Raw genomic sequence first — 17811 nt, forward strand, 5'->3', positions numbered from 1 at the left:
AGAGAAGGACGGATTTATAGGGGCCTACCTGAACTATCTTAACCGATGAAATGTTTGACAATAATCATTTCGAGACATCTTCTTATGATAGTATCTACCGCCTTTCTCTTCTTCCGTCCATACCTGAGCCTCTTCTTCAGTCTCTTGCACATCTGTAGTTTCTACTAGTATAGACCACTTTCATTAAATTCCGAGAAAAACGTGATACTGTGCCGTGTATATTAGATGTGTACAGATGTACGCTACTTTCTTCGCTGTCGAGTACAGAAAAATGCCAGATATTACACGCAGCCCTAAATTGTTTTTCTCCGCTAGAATTAATTTGTCACCAAAAAGTCCACTGCGAAATGTTAATTAAATTTGTATTTTAACGTTTACGTATAATCGGTGAAGTAATTTCGCAAATTTGAGATTGCGCGAGAACATTTGCAGCTCACGAGAGACAATGATTTCGCCGTGTCCTGCTGCCATGGCCGCATTCTGAAGGACGGAGGGGGCAATGGCAGGAAAGCGGAGAGACAACGAATGGCATCTCGAGTGGCTCGGAGGATAATCTCTTGAATCCTTGCGAACATTCGCCGCGACTCTCTTCCTCCCTTGATCTCCGGCCGATTGTAAAGAGAGCTCGGGAAATTAGCCGGATTGTTTCGAACGGTGGCTCTCATCCTCTTACAGGATTTCTATTCTTTTCTTTTCGCCGTCTCTTTCTCATCGTCGGAACGTGGCCGTTTTATTTTTCGACGCATTCGCATTAACGTCCCGCGCGAGTCGTTCAGTTTGGGACTCGTTTAAGTCCACAGCTACTTACTGCTGGAGAGGCGTACCTTCTGGATCCGATGCTAATGACCGGATTATAATTTAGTCGTGTTTTTTCTCTCGGAAGATACGCTCGCATTGATTTACGTTGCGACCGTCACGCCGCTTCTTGCCGCGTTTGTCTCGAGATTTATGTTAGCCGTACTAGCATTTCTTGTCATCGCCATTTAGATAATAAATAATGCCAATAAATACTGCTGTTTTTAAATATTTAACTTTTTGCAAGGTAGAAGCGTTACTCGACAAATAGAAATTATGGTGGTATTATATCTAAGGTATTGCGTACAAATGCTTGATATTTTTTCACCAGTTGAGAGCAAATTTATACTAATTTGTAACATCGATTTTTTTACTCCTTTTAATTTATTGTTTTACATTATATTTATTGTTATAAACGCTTGCATTTAGGCAGGTTTCTTCAAGCCAAATCTCAGCTATATTTTCTATATAGTTAAACAATAGTTTTCGGTTATAATTTATATGTCGGCCGTGTTCACGCGCCCGTTCGTTCAAATATCTGGACGTTAACGCGAGCCGCAAGTTCTTTCCGCGCGATTACGCCCGCGTCGATCATTCGATCGGTCGGTCGCTACTACCTTTCTCAGTGGTGCTTTTATCGCAAATAAAAATTCGATCGCAGTTCCGTATCCGCCATGCAAAATTTACGATCGGGAAATGCTTCTTCACGTCGCGGCAGCAATTTACAGTAATTGCAACACCCGTACGCACTCGCGGGAGTCTCGTAAACAGTAAACGGCCTCCGCCCGTCAACCGTCTCCGTCAGAACGATGAAGGTGAGATGCAAGAGAGGGAGCGAAAAAAAACGCGGAGAGATGAGGATTCAGAGAAGTTGATGGAAGAGTGGCTGAAGTGTGGCGAAAGACACAGGCGCGCGTCATGGAAGAAAGAGAGAAACGTCGGGGATGGGTGGAAAAGAGACCGGGGCGGCTGTGCATATCGGAGGAGACAGAAAAATCAAGCAACAAAGACCAGCACTGGCACTGCTGAATATTGCATTCACCGCGTTCGCCGTCGTCGCTGGCAAGCGAGACCGCGTCGTGTATGAAAGCCCAGAGTTCGTCGTAAAGTCAACCACGCCGTAGCGACGGGTTCTATTCGGTAGGGAACAATGTGCGTGCGGAGGCATGGGTTTCACGCGTGCGTTTCATAGATACCTACGTAAACGTATGCGCGTTGAAGGACTTTATGGGAAAGGTAATGATCGAGCGTGAGTAGTTATACGTGGACTTGACGGAAACTGCTTCGTACGGTTTCGAAGGCATGAACTCTGCCGGAGAAACATATTGTAGGGTCGCGCTTTAAAAAGAGGGAGAGCGAGAGATAGAGAGAGAGAGAGAGGGAAACGCTGGTGCACCGTAGCGCGCTGTCACACGTATTGCCCCGATGTGGCACCCAGAAATACGACGTCTCGGCGGAATAGATAAAGACGATTTCGATTTCGTGAAACAGGTTTTCCGCCAACACCATTGACTCCACTTCCTCCTTTTCTTCGTTTTCCATGTACGTATTTTCCTTGCGGAGAGATAGAGTCGGGGCTATTGAAAATGTTTAATCTGTAGTTATTATTTACAATTAATTTAAATTAATAATCATTGCGAAGTGGACACGCTTTATACGCTGATGAATAAATAACATAATAATTTATGTTACATCAAGGGTTAAATAAAATATGGGATCCATAAAACATTCTCATAAAATATTTATGATGTAAAGCGCTCGTTTTGCAGAATATTTATACAAGATAAAACTTGGCGCTTGCCATTTCAGGAAAAGTTTTTCAGCTTCTATACGAGGCGGAGCAAGGATTGCTAATAGCATCCTGGGTGGATATCTCTCACTGAAAAGACGGAGCGACATCAAAGGATGAATACGTTTTTAATTGAGCGGATCCGTCTTTTTATTAATGTAATATTCGTATCGAGACGAAGGTCTCACGGTGTTAATTAGTTCAATTACAAGATTCAATTTTAGATTCCATCCATCCTTGAAGACTAACAACAGATTGAACGACCGTCCTTTCTCTTCCTCGTTCTCGCTACAGATATTGGTGCATTAAAAGCGGTTGGCTCGTTAATTATCGCGTTATTACGCTCACCGCACTCAGCTGTGATTTTATATACTATTTTTAATTGACGTAGCGAACAAATGAACATGAAAACGGTTAATATGCCTCATATGTCGCGCTCGCCGAGGAAGAGGGAGAAATCGAGGAAAAGTTTAGCAAGGTTGGACGAGGAGTTCTCAGGCACGCAGTAATTAATTGCACGACCAGTATCGAGATAATGGTTACTAATTAACCCGACCGAGGAACGCCGTGGGGGATCGGCGAGGGCCTTACTTCGGATCGTAAGCTAAGAAGGGCCGGGCGAAGGGATGGGAGGAGGGGGAGGGGAGACTGTAGATAAATACAAGGCGGAAAGGCTTTGAAAGCTCCGTGACTTCGCGACCAACGTGAACGATTCCAGTTCTCTTTAGAGCTTCACGAGATATTGGCGACTATTAAATGCGGGAAGAAAAGTGATAATGAGCTATAGCGTCGAGAGCAATAGGTATTTGAAGCGAGCTAAGAATAACATCGATTTAAGCTATCGATTATTTCAAATTTTAAGTTTTTTAATAAAATTTATTTTCGGTCTTTTTGCTTTAGCTTGATATGTTGATGTAGAATCTTTCATCCGGGATGATTGATTTGTTTTCATGCGCTAGCATTCAGATGCACGCTCGCGTGAAACATTTCCCCGAGTTTCAATAGCACAGTCGCTGTTTATGATGGATTACAAAACACCGCCTTACTTAACCGTGCAATTTTGCATCGGGCGAATGCAAGAACTTGCCGTTCGCATTCTTCGGGGGCGACGCTCATTTCTTTCAGTATATGCGACCGTCTTTAGGCGCGTTATTCACGAATGAAGATGTGCCAACGGAACTCACCTGAAACAGATAAAAAGATCTTCGTTAAAAAGCGGAGTTTTAAGCAGGAGGTCGTTTATTGCGTCGGGAATGTCTTGAGAATTCCATGCGCTTTTGTATCTTGTTAAAAAGGCGAAATCTTTTCAAGAGCTCCTGGTCAGACAATACCTACTTCTCGGATCGAGACGCCGCGATGCCGGAAGCGGCGTCTCCACCACCAAGCTCGGTATCGTATTGAGTGTGCTGTCGGGATTGCAGCTTTTCTTCGCGAAATGTACGGGAGAAATATTTAAGATAGTTGCGACAGTTCAATGAACTTTATAAAAAAGTTAAATGACAGTTTTATATCAAGCGTTTTGCTTATTCGAAATTAATCGATTTATTTCAATAATTTTCCATTTGATTTACACGAGTACTTTTTTATATAAAAGAAATATGTGCAGTAATAGAAAAGTTATATTCTCTCTATCGAATGTTGCAACTATTTTTTTTAATATCAAAATTGTAATCAAAGGCCATTTATTGAATTTTATTGCCTCAAATACCTGGAGATTTAATTAAACGATGTCATGCAAAATTAATATACGAAATCATTCTCACAAATTCATCATTAAATTAATGCACGAACAACATGCATAAAAATGACACTGCATCTTTTTAAAAACTTAATGAGCTGTCATGTACTTCGTAATCGTTTCTCTGAGTAATTAAAAATGGTATCGCTAGTCTTTATCGGACGGATGAGAAAGGGGTAAAAAAACTCGATAGAAAACGAAACATCATTCGTGAAATCGATATACATTTATAAAGGCGCAAGGTAGATCGCGATTGTTACATGCTTGTGCAAAAACCACGTGGCCTTGCTCGCTATTTGAGAAGTTTCTCGCACGTGCCTCATATTTTCGCGGACGTTGCGAATTTGATTAAAGCGAGACGACTCTATCGCAGTCGGCGATCGTGCTGGCGGTAACGCGGCAATCGCCGGATCGATATAAATCGGAAAAGTACTTCGCGGTAACGACGAATAGAATATGATCATGACGCCGTTTCCGTAGAGTCTCTCCGTAGCGATTGCAGTTTCCAATATCCGAGTCTATTCAGCACCGTCGCACCAAGAATATTAAAGATCATAAATTGTTGAGGGATCATAACGATGGTGCTTCCTTAGCACATCCTGAGGTTTCTTGCAGGAGGGAGGTACAGAAATCACGATACAATATGATAGTGTATTTTATATCAAAATGATGAAAGTTCTTTCGCAAATACTATAGCGATAGTTAGAGAAATTCTCTCAAATTTATTGAACAATCAGTATATTTTTTTTATACAAAATGCAATAGAAGTTATTAACGATCGTTACTTGCTGACAAATGAATGGAAAGTTTCATCTGTTAAGGCCAGCAATTATTCGATTGAGGATTGTTGTTATCGTGTGTCTTTTGCACGAATCACACGAATCGGTATTTGGGAACGTTAAAATCTCGATAAAATACTTAACGGTTAAAAGCTCTTTGTTAACGAAATGAAATTCTATTCTCACGTATCTGAAGTATCAAACAAAGACAATTGTTAAAATAATTTGATTATATTTTTATCGTTTCCTTATTTGTGAGTAATTGCTTTAAAACAATTCTTAATCATTTTTAATGATTAATTGGAAATAAGTATATGCGAAAAATAACAGAGCAGCGTGTCAATGTTCGGTAGCACGTATATAAAACTATCATAATATGTTATCATGCACCTTGACTGTGATCGCAGCTCGGATTACTATGAAGTCAGCATCCCAGCGGTGCATAAATGAACCGCATTTGCGCGCAGCCGTGAAAACGAACGGGGCCAAACGGTCAGGAACGTGTTGTCACGCCGAGGTGAAACGTGGCCAGGGTAAATCGCTAGCGCGATAAAACCGGTACGTGTAGGTAAACTGGCAATGTTCGCTAAAACCGGCGGTAAATTTGCCGCAAATTCTACGACTGCGCTGCGAATGACGCAAAAGAAAAATAAAATAAGGATAATAATTGATAATTGTTCCTCGGTCAGTAGATTCATTGCATAATTATTTGCGATAATATACAATTTTTTGATGTAATAATAATGATATTATTTACAGAAGAAACAAAACCTGTTTTGAAAAATTAATGCATCTAATTTTTATGTACGTATACATATTTATTTTCTTAAATACTTGCGACTTTAAAAATTTGAGGATTCTACTTAAGTTATTAAATTATTTTCAAGATTTGATAATCTTGTACAATGTCTCGTTAAGTCATTTGTAATAACATGCATTTACGTCAGATATCAACAAACTCATTAGAAGTCAGGCGAAATTCGCCGCGCAGACTACTATGATTATGTATATCTCGTTTGATAAACCGCCGTCAGTTCCATTATCATTCGGCTTATTCTGTTTCGGCTGCTGAAGCATCATCTTATATCGAAACAATGCATGCATCTTCCCGTGTTGTTAATTCGACCGCGCCGGGAGATAAACAGACGTAATTCGCCGTTACGTAACACACGTGCCAAGCTCCGTAGGATAGTCTGCATCGGTACATGAACAGCCGCCGTGCTGTCTGCACCGACCGGCAACGAGACTGCGAGGCGGCGCGCCCGCGATGCACTTGTTGCAACAATGTGCGCCGGCTTATCCACATCTGTGTATTCTGGCCTCCGGCTAAATGCCGGCGCGCGGCTTCTGCATTTATACGCTTCGCACCTGCCGCGCGCAATTTAAATGCGCGACGTGACGCGATCCGTCGTCGACTAATCCGCGATGAATACGTCCGGTTATTCGTCATCTTAGTTGAAAATTAATAAGCAACCGTAAGCGTGCTACCGGTTACTCGCGCACCGCGACATCGCGATTAATATCTGCGCGAGTGACTTCCGCGCGCGGAATTAAACTTGCAAAACCGTCCTCTAAAATGCAGCGGGCTCGCGCGCGCAGGTGCGCGCAGCTAAACTTCCTAATCGTGCGAGAGCGTGATCCACTTCTACAGCGCCGTGGCGGCAGCAACAGCGATTATGTGCAGCGAGGTGTTTATAGGAGAGCAGTGAACTCTCCTTTTCGCGCCCCTTCCGTCCGCCTTCCTCTCGCCCTCTCTCTTGCCGTCTCGTATCATCTCTCGTCGTCTTCTTGCTCACCTACGTTTCTCTTCTTACTAGCTGCCAGTGACACGGTACGAACCCACATTCTCGCCGTATATACGTGTATATATACATATATATATATACACACACACACACACACACACACACACACACACACACACACACACACACACACACACACACATGCGCACGTTCATCTGTCCGTGCGATCCAGTTCCGACGTCGCGACGCCAGGCGCAGCTTTAACGATAGTGCTCTTCCCTGTTCCCTCAAAGTTTTCCCCCCTATCCTTGTGTGACACTCTCTTTCTCGTTCGTCCCTTCCTTCCGTCCCCCCGTGCATCCTCTTCGACTTTTCTCACTGGAAGATCGTCTTCTATATTTTGTCACACAGGTATCCTTCCGTTCTCGTCTTCGCTTTCCGCTGAATCTCCCGTCTGCACGCTCAGCGCTCTCCGTAGGCAGTTCTTTACCGTTCTCGCGGAAGATACTGTTCAATGGTACTCGGGACACGGAAGTGCCGTTCAGTGAAATCTGCATACGGAGAAACGACATGAGCTTACGGTAACTTGCATTTGCGTAGGGCAGACATTTTTGGAGACACGGATTTACCGTGACGAGTCGTATTACTTATTCGAGACGTTTCACATTTTGCAAGATGTAAATGTCGGCAGACATAACAGGTGTACATAGTGTACGAATTCCTCATGCAAATAAAAAATATCTCATTCTTTATTTAATATCTTGAAAAAAATTCAAATAAATGATAAAAAAGTCTCTTTCTCTCTCACTTCATCATGAAAAATTTATATATGTATATTCTTTTTTCTTTACTCATAAAATTTCAAATCTAAGCTTTTTAAATTACAAATAAAACCGATGAAGACGTATTATTTCATATTTTATCGATGTCTGAATATCCGGATAGTTTCGATCTATTTTTTATTGCAACATGATTAATTCATATTTTACGAGATATTTATTTCGTATTTTATAATAGACGGGAAGGAATGTAATAGGAGCTTTATCTTGTTATTATTTCACAGTTTTCCTCTTTTCTATTTCGACGTATTCTATTTTCTCTATCACTTATAGACGAGATTTGCTTGACTTGCAGGCTCAGCGTCCTCCTGGCCGGTTCTTACTTCCGCTGCCGGACTGCTATTCAGCAGTATTCCGGAGTCGCAAGAACGTCTCATATCAAAATGTGGCTTTTCTCTCGCAAATTCTTGGAGATTCCTCGGTAGGAGGACCACATTCTTTCAGGATGCTCGCATTTCACTGCCACGTTCGCGCCTTATCTCGAAATTCGTTCGTGCAGCTTGCTCGGAGACGGCTACATCGCGTTCCATGCACTGCGCACTGATTCCATTACACTCTGCACCTTCTCCTTTCACGCTCTTTTATTTTCAATGACGTAGAGTATTATAGCGCTGTCATGAGAGTGCAATATTGCCGCCGCGCAAACAATAATGTTGAACGCATGTTCATCACTGACGATATCTGCAAGGTGTAATTTTCTACGTTCGCTAAGATGAGATGCGATACGGGCTCTTGTGAGAATCTTTTTATATAAAAAGAGTTTACACTGTCGAATTAGTTGTCTCTACGCATTAAAATTAATTTAAATAAAAAACATTCTTGTAAAGTATTAGTATCTTTTCAAAAATTTTAATAATATTACAGTGATTCATTATTTTGTTACAAAGTTGTTACCTTATTACTTCAAGTTTTATCAGTTAATTCTTTGTCTATCTCGATTCGGAGATCTTATTGCCAGTGAATGTTGTTTGACTTAGAAGAATCAATATAAGCCAAATTTCGAAAATAATATTTTATCTTTGCGATAAATACAGTTTGTGAAACGGAGCGAATATTCGGGTAGAGATATATGCTTATATAGGAAATCCTGGAGCTCTTGCCGTTCAATAGTGTAGCAGCACGTCTTAACAATTCGCACGTGCAAACATCATGGAGGAAAACAGTAAAAATGTCCAAATCGGTTGTACTGTGTATGAACTTTTGTTACAATGACAATTTGCTCTCGAGAATTCTTTCATATCACCGAGACTTGCTTGTTAAGCGACACGATTTTAAAACGTTTCTTCTTTAATCGTACCCAAATATTGGCAATCGAGAGTTAAAATTTATCGCTTTCATGCTGGTACATTATAGATTACAACGGTAGTTTATAACGCGTTGATTTTGAATTCCAACATCGTTATTAAAATCTGGATCGTTATAAATCATGCCAAGTGGGCCGTAACGCCAGACGATTTAATCTGATTCACTAGAAACCGCGATTTATATTTTAATCAGCGAACCTCAGCTCCGCCCGTAACCACCGATGATTAAATCGCCGAGTGCGAGTTATTGTTCGATGTAAATATTATCACCACCTGTGTGCTTTGTCAACCGAAGCATCGGTTTACGATCGGAATGTTTACAATCATATCATCATGTTATATCGAAAGATTCTTCTAACTATCTTTTCAAATTTTCATCAACAGTACACAGACTTATCGATATCTATCAAGCACGCGTTTCAGCGCGCACGCTGACAAATAGCTTATTTTATTTTTCCTATCTTCAAATTATGTTGGAAACATTATTATTCAACGCCGACTTTAATTGCTTTATAAATTAGTATCTACGGTGTGAATAGCAATGATGATTGCTTCAAAATTAATGGATCAGGATATAACAATGGCAAACGCCGTGTTATTAATAGATCTACGAAGGAATATAGAATTCTGTATGCTATCAATGCCGTGACAAGATGTGACATACGCAAGAGCGACGTGAGCAGCATTATCATTTCTCTTCTCATTTCTAGTCGATGCGCGTAATGAACATAATTATCTGCCGCTTCATTATTGCTATGTCGTGCTCACTTTCATTGATCACAGTTATTCGTTCTGTCAATTAAACCTGATGATAGATGTTTTAAATTCATAATTTTGAATGTTTCTATGAAACCTGGAAACTCAATTCTTTAATTTTTTTATGCAACAGCAATTTGCAATATTTGGAGATATATTTTTTTATTTTTATAGTGTAAACTGAAATTTTTGATATGTATAAATTTGTTAATACAGTTAAAAAAACTGTACAGTTTTTTAATGATGTGACATTTTCAATTTGTGAATAAGCAATGTAAACGCGGTGAGAAAAAAAATGATGGCTTTGATTTAATCACTTTGATAAACTCGGCAAAAAAAAAGTAAATTGGTAAAGTAAAAATAAATTTCGTTTGCAGAAAGTTTTATGAACATGACAAGCTCTGTTTGGATTTTTTTAATAGACCAGGAAATTTCTTTTCAACCTGTTGAAAACGAAAAACTTTATGGTAGATTATAAACGTTTTATAATCTCTCTCTCGCGTGCTTACGCTCCATAAAATAAATTTTTCTTTGAGTAAAATTTAATTGTTTACGAAATGCATATTAAAATACATGCAATATATACATACTTTAACAGATAATTTATACATAACAATATATTAATTTGTCTCTTGGTAGACGACTACAACATAATTTTAAATCGCCTTTTCCAAATTTTGTGATTTTATGCAAATATTATTGACTTAAAAGGCTAAGGTTTGGTCAATAGAAGTTATTATTATACATATATCTGATAAAGTCAAACAATGTTTTACGGTAACAAGAAGCAACTATCGATTGCTCTCGAGCGTAAAGCCTGTTCCGATGAGCTTTTATTTTCTTTCAGACAACAAGAGCGAAGAAAGAAAGCCGAAAAAAGTAAAAAAAAATAATAAAAGCAAGTTTGGTAATAAATTAGGAAGTTCTGTTTTGTCCGGGAAAAGCGCGCCGCAGAGAATTCTGTATTGTGCACTTGGCCAAATAAATTTCTAACGGATCAATAACCCGCGAATTGGCTCGTTGAATTCGCGTATATTCATGTCGATCGGCGCTGTCAAAAAGCCGCTTCCGCGAAACCCACGGCAAAAATACTCGTGGAAGAACGGAGACCTTCGCAAACGATTTCCTCATCCAAGCAACGTGTTTCGTTTCAGGGTAACAACCGTATATACGAAAATCTTCCGATGTTTTGGTTGAACGAAACAGAAATAAACAAATCGCAGCGGCAAGTTTAGCCATAGGCTCCGCCGACTGTGGTTAATTTTAGAAACTATTATACATACGTGTTATGTCTTTCATACGTATGCTTAAAGGCAGTTTCGAGTAGCATTTCTTACATTTAAATTACATTTCCGGAGTTTTTCTCATGATGTAACAATCAAATAATTATTTAAAAGATTTAAAATATTCTTTTAAATCTGTGATCTGTAATCGCACGGCTAGCTTTAATAAAAAGATTCCTGTTTCAAAAATAATACGAAATATTAAAAGAACATTACGCTGTCCGCCGTAGAAATAATTAAAATAGGCGATACGTGATTAATACCGGCGAGACTTTTACGAGACGCACGCGGCGAGCATTGACGCGATGAAATTCGAGCGGCCGTTAAGTCAGCTCTGTGCACACAGTCCAACCAAGAGTACTCGCCTTTGCGGCTTTGTATTTCCAGATGGTTCCTTCTGGATCGGTCAGTGATAAATGGACCATAGTACGTTCTCTTCCTTAGAGCGCGCGGCGAACAAGGAGCGTCATGAGCAGTGCCTCAGCCAAGATATAAGATCACGCGAATACGGTCGATCGGCGAGAGAACGATTTGCACCTCGTTCGTGCTTTCGTACGAACCGAAATTCTTTTCGTAAATTCGTCCAAACTGCAAAATCTCGCGTAACTATTTGCGCGTAACCGTTTTCGACTGAAAAATTTTACCGCACAATTAAAAAAAATAAAAGATTTTCATTACCCGTCTGCTTACGTAAGACTATGTAATTTCATGCGGTGCTGTTTAATTATTTTAGTGTGAATGACGTGCTCTCGGCTATAAAGTAACACAATAGATCAACAGATCCTTATGCATCATGTTTCATTTATATAAGTTACGAGCGCGAGGAAGTATCGACTTCCTGCCACGATATAAACATTTCCGATAGCTCGTGCTGACCAGATGGACGACGTCGTCGCGACTTCGCGGAAGACTTCTCTTGGAAGTCTCTTTTCTGGAACACCTGGAGAACTTTAATCTCGCTTTGCTGCGTCACGAGGACCGGTGCCTCTCTTTGAGAATGTTTGACGTTTCCATTAGCGCGGCCTCGAGTACGATGGATGAGTACTTTGATGTACACCGTCACTTTAATTAGTAAAACTTGTATCGCTACTTCACATTCTCGTACTCTTCTCGTACTTTTCCGCAGATTTTTTAATTGCTCCGCGAATCTCCTAGATAAAATGATAATCAAAGAAACTTCGTTGGGGAAGATTTGTTAATGATAATTTGAACGGTCCTTTTCGAGAGTTCCTGCAAATTTCGAATGTAGTGTGTAAAATGTAGATGTAATCGCGTTAAAGTTTCATATAGAAAAAAAATCACAGCTATATCAATATATATAAGATATACTTAAGAATTTCTGCAACTAAATTGTGATCGATATATTCTCTGAGGACTCGCACGAGTTTAGTACTAGAAAATGGCGTTTCATCTCTACGAACAGCTTCCACCACCACGTCAGACATCGCGGATAACTTATTGTTGGTTCCCCGGATATTACGGGACCCGGCAACCAACAATGGAGATTGAGTACGTGTTGGGCGTAAAGTTGCATCTGGCTCACAATGTATCATGTAATTTTCGACGTTGCCGCCGGAGATTGGTGGTAAACGCTCCAAAATTGGAGGGACTGGTGTAACTCCATTTCCAACAGTGTCATAGCACTTGAAAGGGGAAGATAATAAAATTAAACAATTAGCGCGCGAAATGGAGCCATGATTGCGACACGGCGAGGCAATGCGAAATTGCAATTCGGAATTGATCGAAGGATCGGCCGATGATGATAAGTGATGGAAGTGAGATGGGAGGGGGAGGGGGGAAGGCTCGAGATTTTGGGATGCGCAACGCGTTGTCAGGTCAGACTGGAAATTACATGCTCCCTAATCTTCGACATTTTTATAATGGACAGCCCATCGTCTCACGGTATAACATGCCTCGAGGCGGCGAAGTGCACTCGAGGGCGCCGACTTCTTATTAACGTTTAGACGTAATAGCGCGATCGCGTCACGGAATAATCGCGCGTCAAGTTGCTAACTCGTAAGTGATGACATTATGAGAAATCACGTTGCTGAAAAGCACTAGAAAATTTCGAGCATCGTAATGCTGTCGGATATATCGTGTTTTTGCACATGATAAGTGGATATAATTAGAAAGATATGGTAATGTGAAAATAGATTATCGATTATGATATAAAGTGGTTTTAGCATCGATTAATTTTGAAATTTCGTTAATTGGCATTACGAAAGTTGTGTAATAATCGCGTTCGTGTTAAAACCTGGTAATCCGATTACGGTTTATTAGATTAGCAACTAGCTTGAAATAACTGAATTATTTGGAATGTTGGTTAATTTTGTTACGCCTTAATTATTTGCACTGCACAGTCATGACAAATATTTGTGAGTGCAAAATATCGGGACTGACTGCAGAGCGTAAATACCGAAGATAGGATTGCTTTCTCGCTCATTCGAATAATTTGAAAGCTGTTATCGAAAAGCGAGTAAATTATTGACATGCGAATAAATTTATTGATTATTCGTTGACCGAATAATGTCAATCCTGAAATCGATTTATTTGCGAATGTAATTCTCCGAATATGACTCGCATCCATTAGTACTAATAAATTAATACTATATATGTAATTAATTACTGAGATGAAATGATCAGTTACAGTACAGTACAATCTATTAATAAAAAATCGATGAATAATGTATAATTTTACTTCTGTTGTCATTAATCAATTTTGATGTGATATATTACAAACTATAAATGCGAAAATCGTAGCTGAAGCTATACTGCTATTTAAATTTGTTGGATATGCCAAGTGCATTATAGAAATTTGAAAATTCATGACAGCTAGCCTCATTAGTTTACTTTCCAATCATTATTTACTAGTATTCGCAAACGAATGCAATTCATGATTTGCGGTCAGTTTTGACGAAACTGACATCTGTCAGATGCCCTCGTCGCTTTGCTCGTTCCCTTATTAAGCGTGGTGACCTTTGAAACGTTTGAAAAGCCGGTCACACATCACCACTGGCAAATGCCATTTAAACTTGTAGAAAGTGTTCACGTATACAGAGCCTTTTCACCTATGGACCAGCACGTTAATATCGCAAGCGACACGGGAAACGGTGCGAATATAGATGTAAATAGATGTAAATAGGCACCTCTCACGGAATAACTCATATCCTTTGCAGTGGCGTGAATCTCATACTAGTCCTAATCGCAAAAGTCATCGCGGAACTGAAGGCGATTGCTCACGAACGAGCATGGGCGAATGCAAAGCGCGACTACGATAACTTTTTAACGATGTGCAACATTATTACGTGCGATTTCGGATCACGCTGACTGTGTGCGAAAACGAATACTTTCGAATGAATGAAACGAATGGACCAATAGTATTTTTAGAGCTACTCAATTAGAAATTTAAAAAAACCGATTTAATGCAAAAACCTACGTTTTTGTATATACAATATTAATTTGAATCAAGTAGTCAAGTAGTCATATTAAATGTTTGTTTAAAAATGTATGTTTTATATTTGATGTATAATTACGTATTAGAGTTTCTATTTTTTACGTTATCTGTTATGAGACTTTCTTCCAGAAAATTTGATTAAAGGCAAGAGAGGTCTGCGGTCGATAAGAAGTAACCCGCAAAGATTTTACTGCTTACGATAAGAGCGGTTAGATAACAACGAACGAGATTTCGTGAATTAGCTCATTGAGAAGACAAAAGTGATATTCATGATTCTTTATCATATGCCAAGGACGATACGGTAGAACGAAGATAAAATCTTTTTAAAAATGTAATTCAACGTAAATTCCTAACTTTTAGCTGCACGTACCAAAGAAATTTTTTATATATCTACAAATATTTTTATAAATTTTATTTTATCAAAGATACAGTCGAGATGAACAAAATTAATGAGAAAACATGTGTATTTTTTATGAACAACTGCACAAACTTGATTAACAGTTGCTAATTAACAAATAAATTAAAGTACGAATATTTCTCTCTCACACAACTTCAACACATTTAATTTTATATTTAATTGGAAACAGGAATTGTTATTATTCGCGTACATTGCACCAAAACTGTGTTTTTTTGATAATTATAAAAAGATTTTGCCTTAGATATATATATTTACAAAAACGTCGTAATAGCCGAAGAAAGAAATTTCTTTATAGTTTTCCTTCGCCACGCGATGACGAGCAAAAAAGCGCGCTGGCGACGCGTAAAAATCGGCCGTTTCGTTCTCCGAAACTCGTTGACGCGAGCGCGACAAAAAGAAAGCTGGTAATTTAAAGTTCGCCCGCTAACGAGCGATTTTTGCGCGAGCTACGCCACCCCGCTGCGCGAACGAAACTGACCGCTGCAGGTGCATTTATTCAACCGCGATGCGCGCTTTCGCGCACGGTCTGCCCTAATTAAATAAAACCGCTCGCGCTAACAACGCGCGGACATAAATGTAATAACGCGAATAAATGGCAAACTAATCAACTCAGACAAGCATGTTTCCTAAAACAAAGTATCTTTGAAATGAAGCTGATTACTAACACGCGCTTAAAGGGATTTCAAAGGTCTCGTAACAAAGAGACCGCGCTAGAGGGGATGCGCAATATCAATTTCGACTGTTTATTCCAACAGCGTTTGACTCGCTTTACACGAAACTAACCAACGTTTACCAACGTGAGCAGGTAATAAGCAGCGTGCGAATGTTTGCTTTTACATGGCATATTAGATCACGGCAAAATACTAATTAACGAAGATAGTAGCGCGCGACACACAACTACAATGACTGCGCGCGCGTCAGCGGCACCTGCATACGCACGTACGGCGCCTGATGCCGCGCGATATACGAGAGATGCCGCATCAATTAGATTAATCACGCGTGCCATTACCATCTCGAATCTGCGCGCGCGTCCGAATTCGATGTGAGACCAGCACTCGCGTCCGTCATGCCAATTAATCATCCCTGGACTATCGTCTTCTTCAAACACTTGGCCGAGTAAACGCCATCGAGCCGTCTAATGCACGAGCGTTTATAATAGACTATTTGAGAAAGAGTGTAAACTCATCTTCCTATTTTCATATATATTCGTAAAACGGAAAAATTCTCAGATTGCGCAAGTCTACAGACTGTCTTGGAAATATGTCGGCATATATTTGTATTTTTCATTTATCATTTGCAGATTATATAACAATTTAAATATTGAAATTAGCAATATTGTTAGAATACGAGAGATTGTAGCTTATGCATTTATAGTTATGTACAAAATGAAAGCTCTTATATTTGTCAAATACAATCAAAAGTGAATATTATTATTTTTTTAGATAGAAATATTGAAGTAGATAATTAAAAAATATTTTACTACTAAATTTTTAAATAATATCTCGAAATATTTGAGTAAAAATGTAATTTACAGCCAATTCTATTTAATTGTGTATCAACAGTAAGTTTATTTATCTTATCTCAATCTTGATCAGTATCTTGATGATGTTCAAGATGGTCGCACAGACGGAGTATGCAATGAGATGCGAAACGTTGAATACACACGCTGTGCCTAAATCACTTACACGGCCTAAATCAATAGTCATTAGCGACGAATTCGTTTACACAATACTCAATGGCCGTGCCTCCTTGCTCATTCTAGAAACCGCAATTGAACATGTGTCTGCCAAGCATGGTTTCGCAATTTCCTTGAATTTTTGGCATAAACTTTGCAAATATCTTCAACACATTTGTCGTGCCGATGTTCGTACGTTCGGCAAACTGCAATTTGCAGTCAAAGTGTACCTATCGACAGATTATTTTGTTACATCGAAAAATTATCAATTTAGCAGCTATGTTTCTATTAAGAAACATTCGAATTTATCTGATTGTGAGAATTATCTGCTTTCCTATCTTTTATACTTTCGGTCGAGATTAGATCAAAACAAAGAAAATTAGTATGAGAACTAATTGGTCGGAAAGGGTCTTTCGGACCGAAAGGCATACCTGAAACGACGGAGATCGTAAGAGATTCGAAAGAGTCACCGAACTTCGCCACCAATAGCGTGACAAAATAATCGTGGAACGTGTTTCATCGAACGGAGGCGCGGAAAATGCACCTGCTACCGTGGTGATAGATAGAATGAGGTCTGGGAACCTCGTCACTGTATAGAATAGTGTCGAATTCGACGTCGAAGCTGTTCCAAAAATTCCGAAAATGTACGGAGGAAGACGAATAGTTTGTCAAAAGAAATAATGTTCTAATATTAAGAAAATGAGAACATCAATATTATTAATTTGACAAAATAATTTATGAAATTACTCAGCATTAATTAAAACAGAAGCGAATATTTGATTGTAGCTCGCTACGTGACATTTATCTTTGCTTGACGTCAAATTTCGCTATTGTGGTAACAGCGGAATGGACTCAATATTAGATCGTTAAATATATCATTCGTGAGTCCGGCGATACATTCCAGTCAATACTGTACGGGACGGTTAATGGCATACACGATGTAGCAGGCGCAGACACAAAGGCCGATTGACCTGCAGGTGGAGTAAACGTGTATTATAGTTGGCTTGTGAATCACGCATAGAATGCCTTGGATGCATTGTCGAGTGCAACATTAACGCGTCGCGAACCATTTCTGTAGCGAATTGCGGTTGAGGCCCCGCTATAGTTTGCTAAGTTAGGTTATCGCATATTTCGACTCGCTTAATTTTTCCGATTGCCAACATTATTGGTTCTTTGGAATGCACATTTATACAGGGGATGACACAAATTTTTTTACTCTATGTGACTATAGATACT

At 39.4% G+C, this 17811-nt stretch overlaps 2 protein-coding genes across 9 annotated transcripts in view; one reads left to right on the plus strand and one right to left on the minus strand.

Annotated features, from left to right (window-relative positions):
* The window catches only part of Ppn (Papilin), a 105868-nt gene that overhangs the window by 67859 nt on the left and 20198 nt on the right, over positions 1-17811 (minus strand). The window lies entirely within an intron of this gene.
* LOC105668717 (uncharacterized) overlaps positions 1-17811 on the plus strand; it is a 178916-nt gene that overhangs the window by 37752 nt on the left and 123353 nt on the right. The window lies entirely within an intron of this gene.

Source organism: Linepithema humile, chromosome 3 (assembly GCF_040581485.1).
Source record: "Linepithema humile isolate Giens D197 chromosome 3, Lhum_UNIL_v1.0, whole genome shotgun sequence".
Lineage (NCBI taxonomy): Eukaryota > Metazoa > Arthropoda > Insecta > Hymenoptera > Formicidae > Linepithema > Linepithema humile.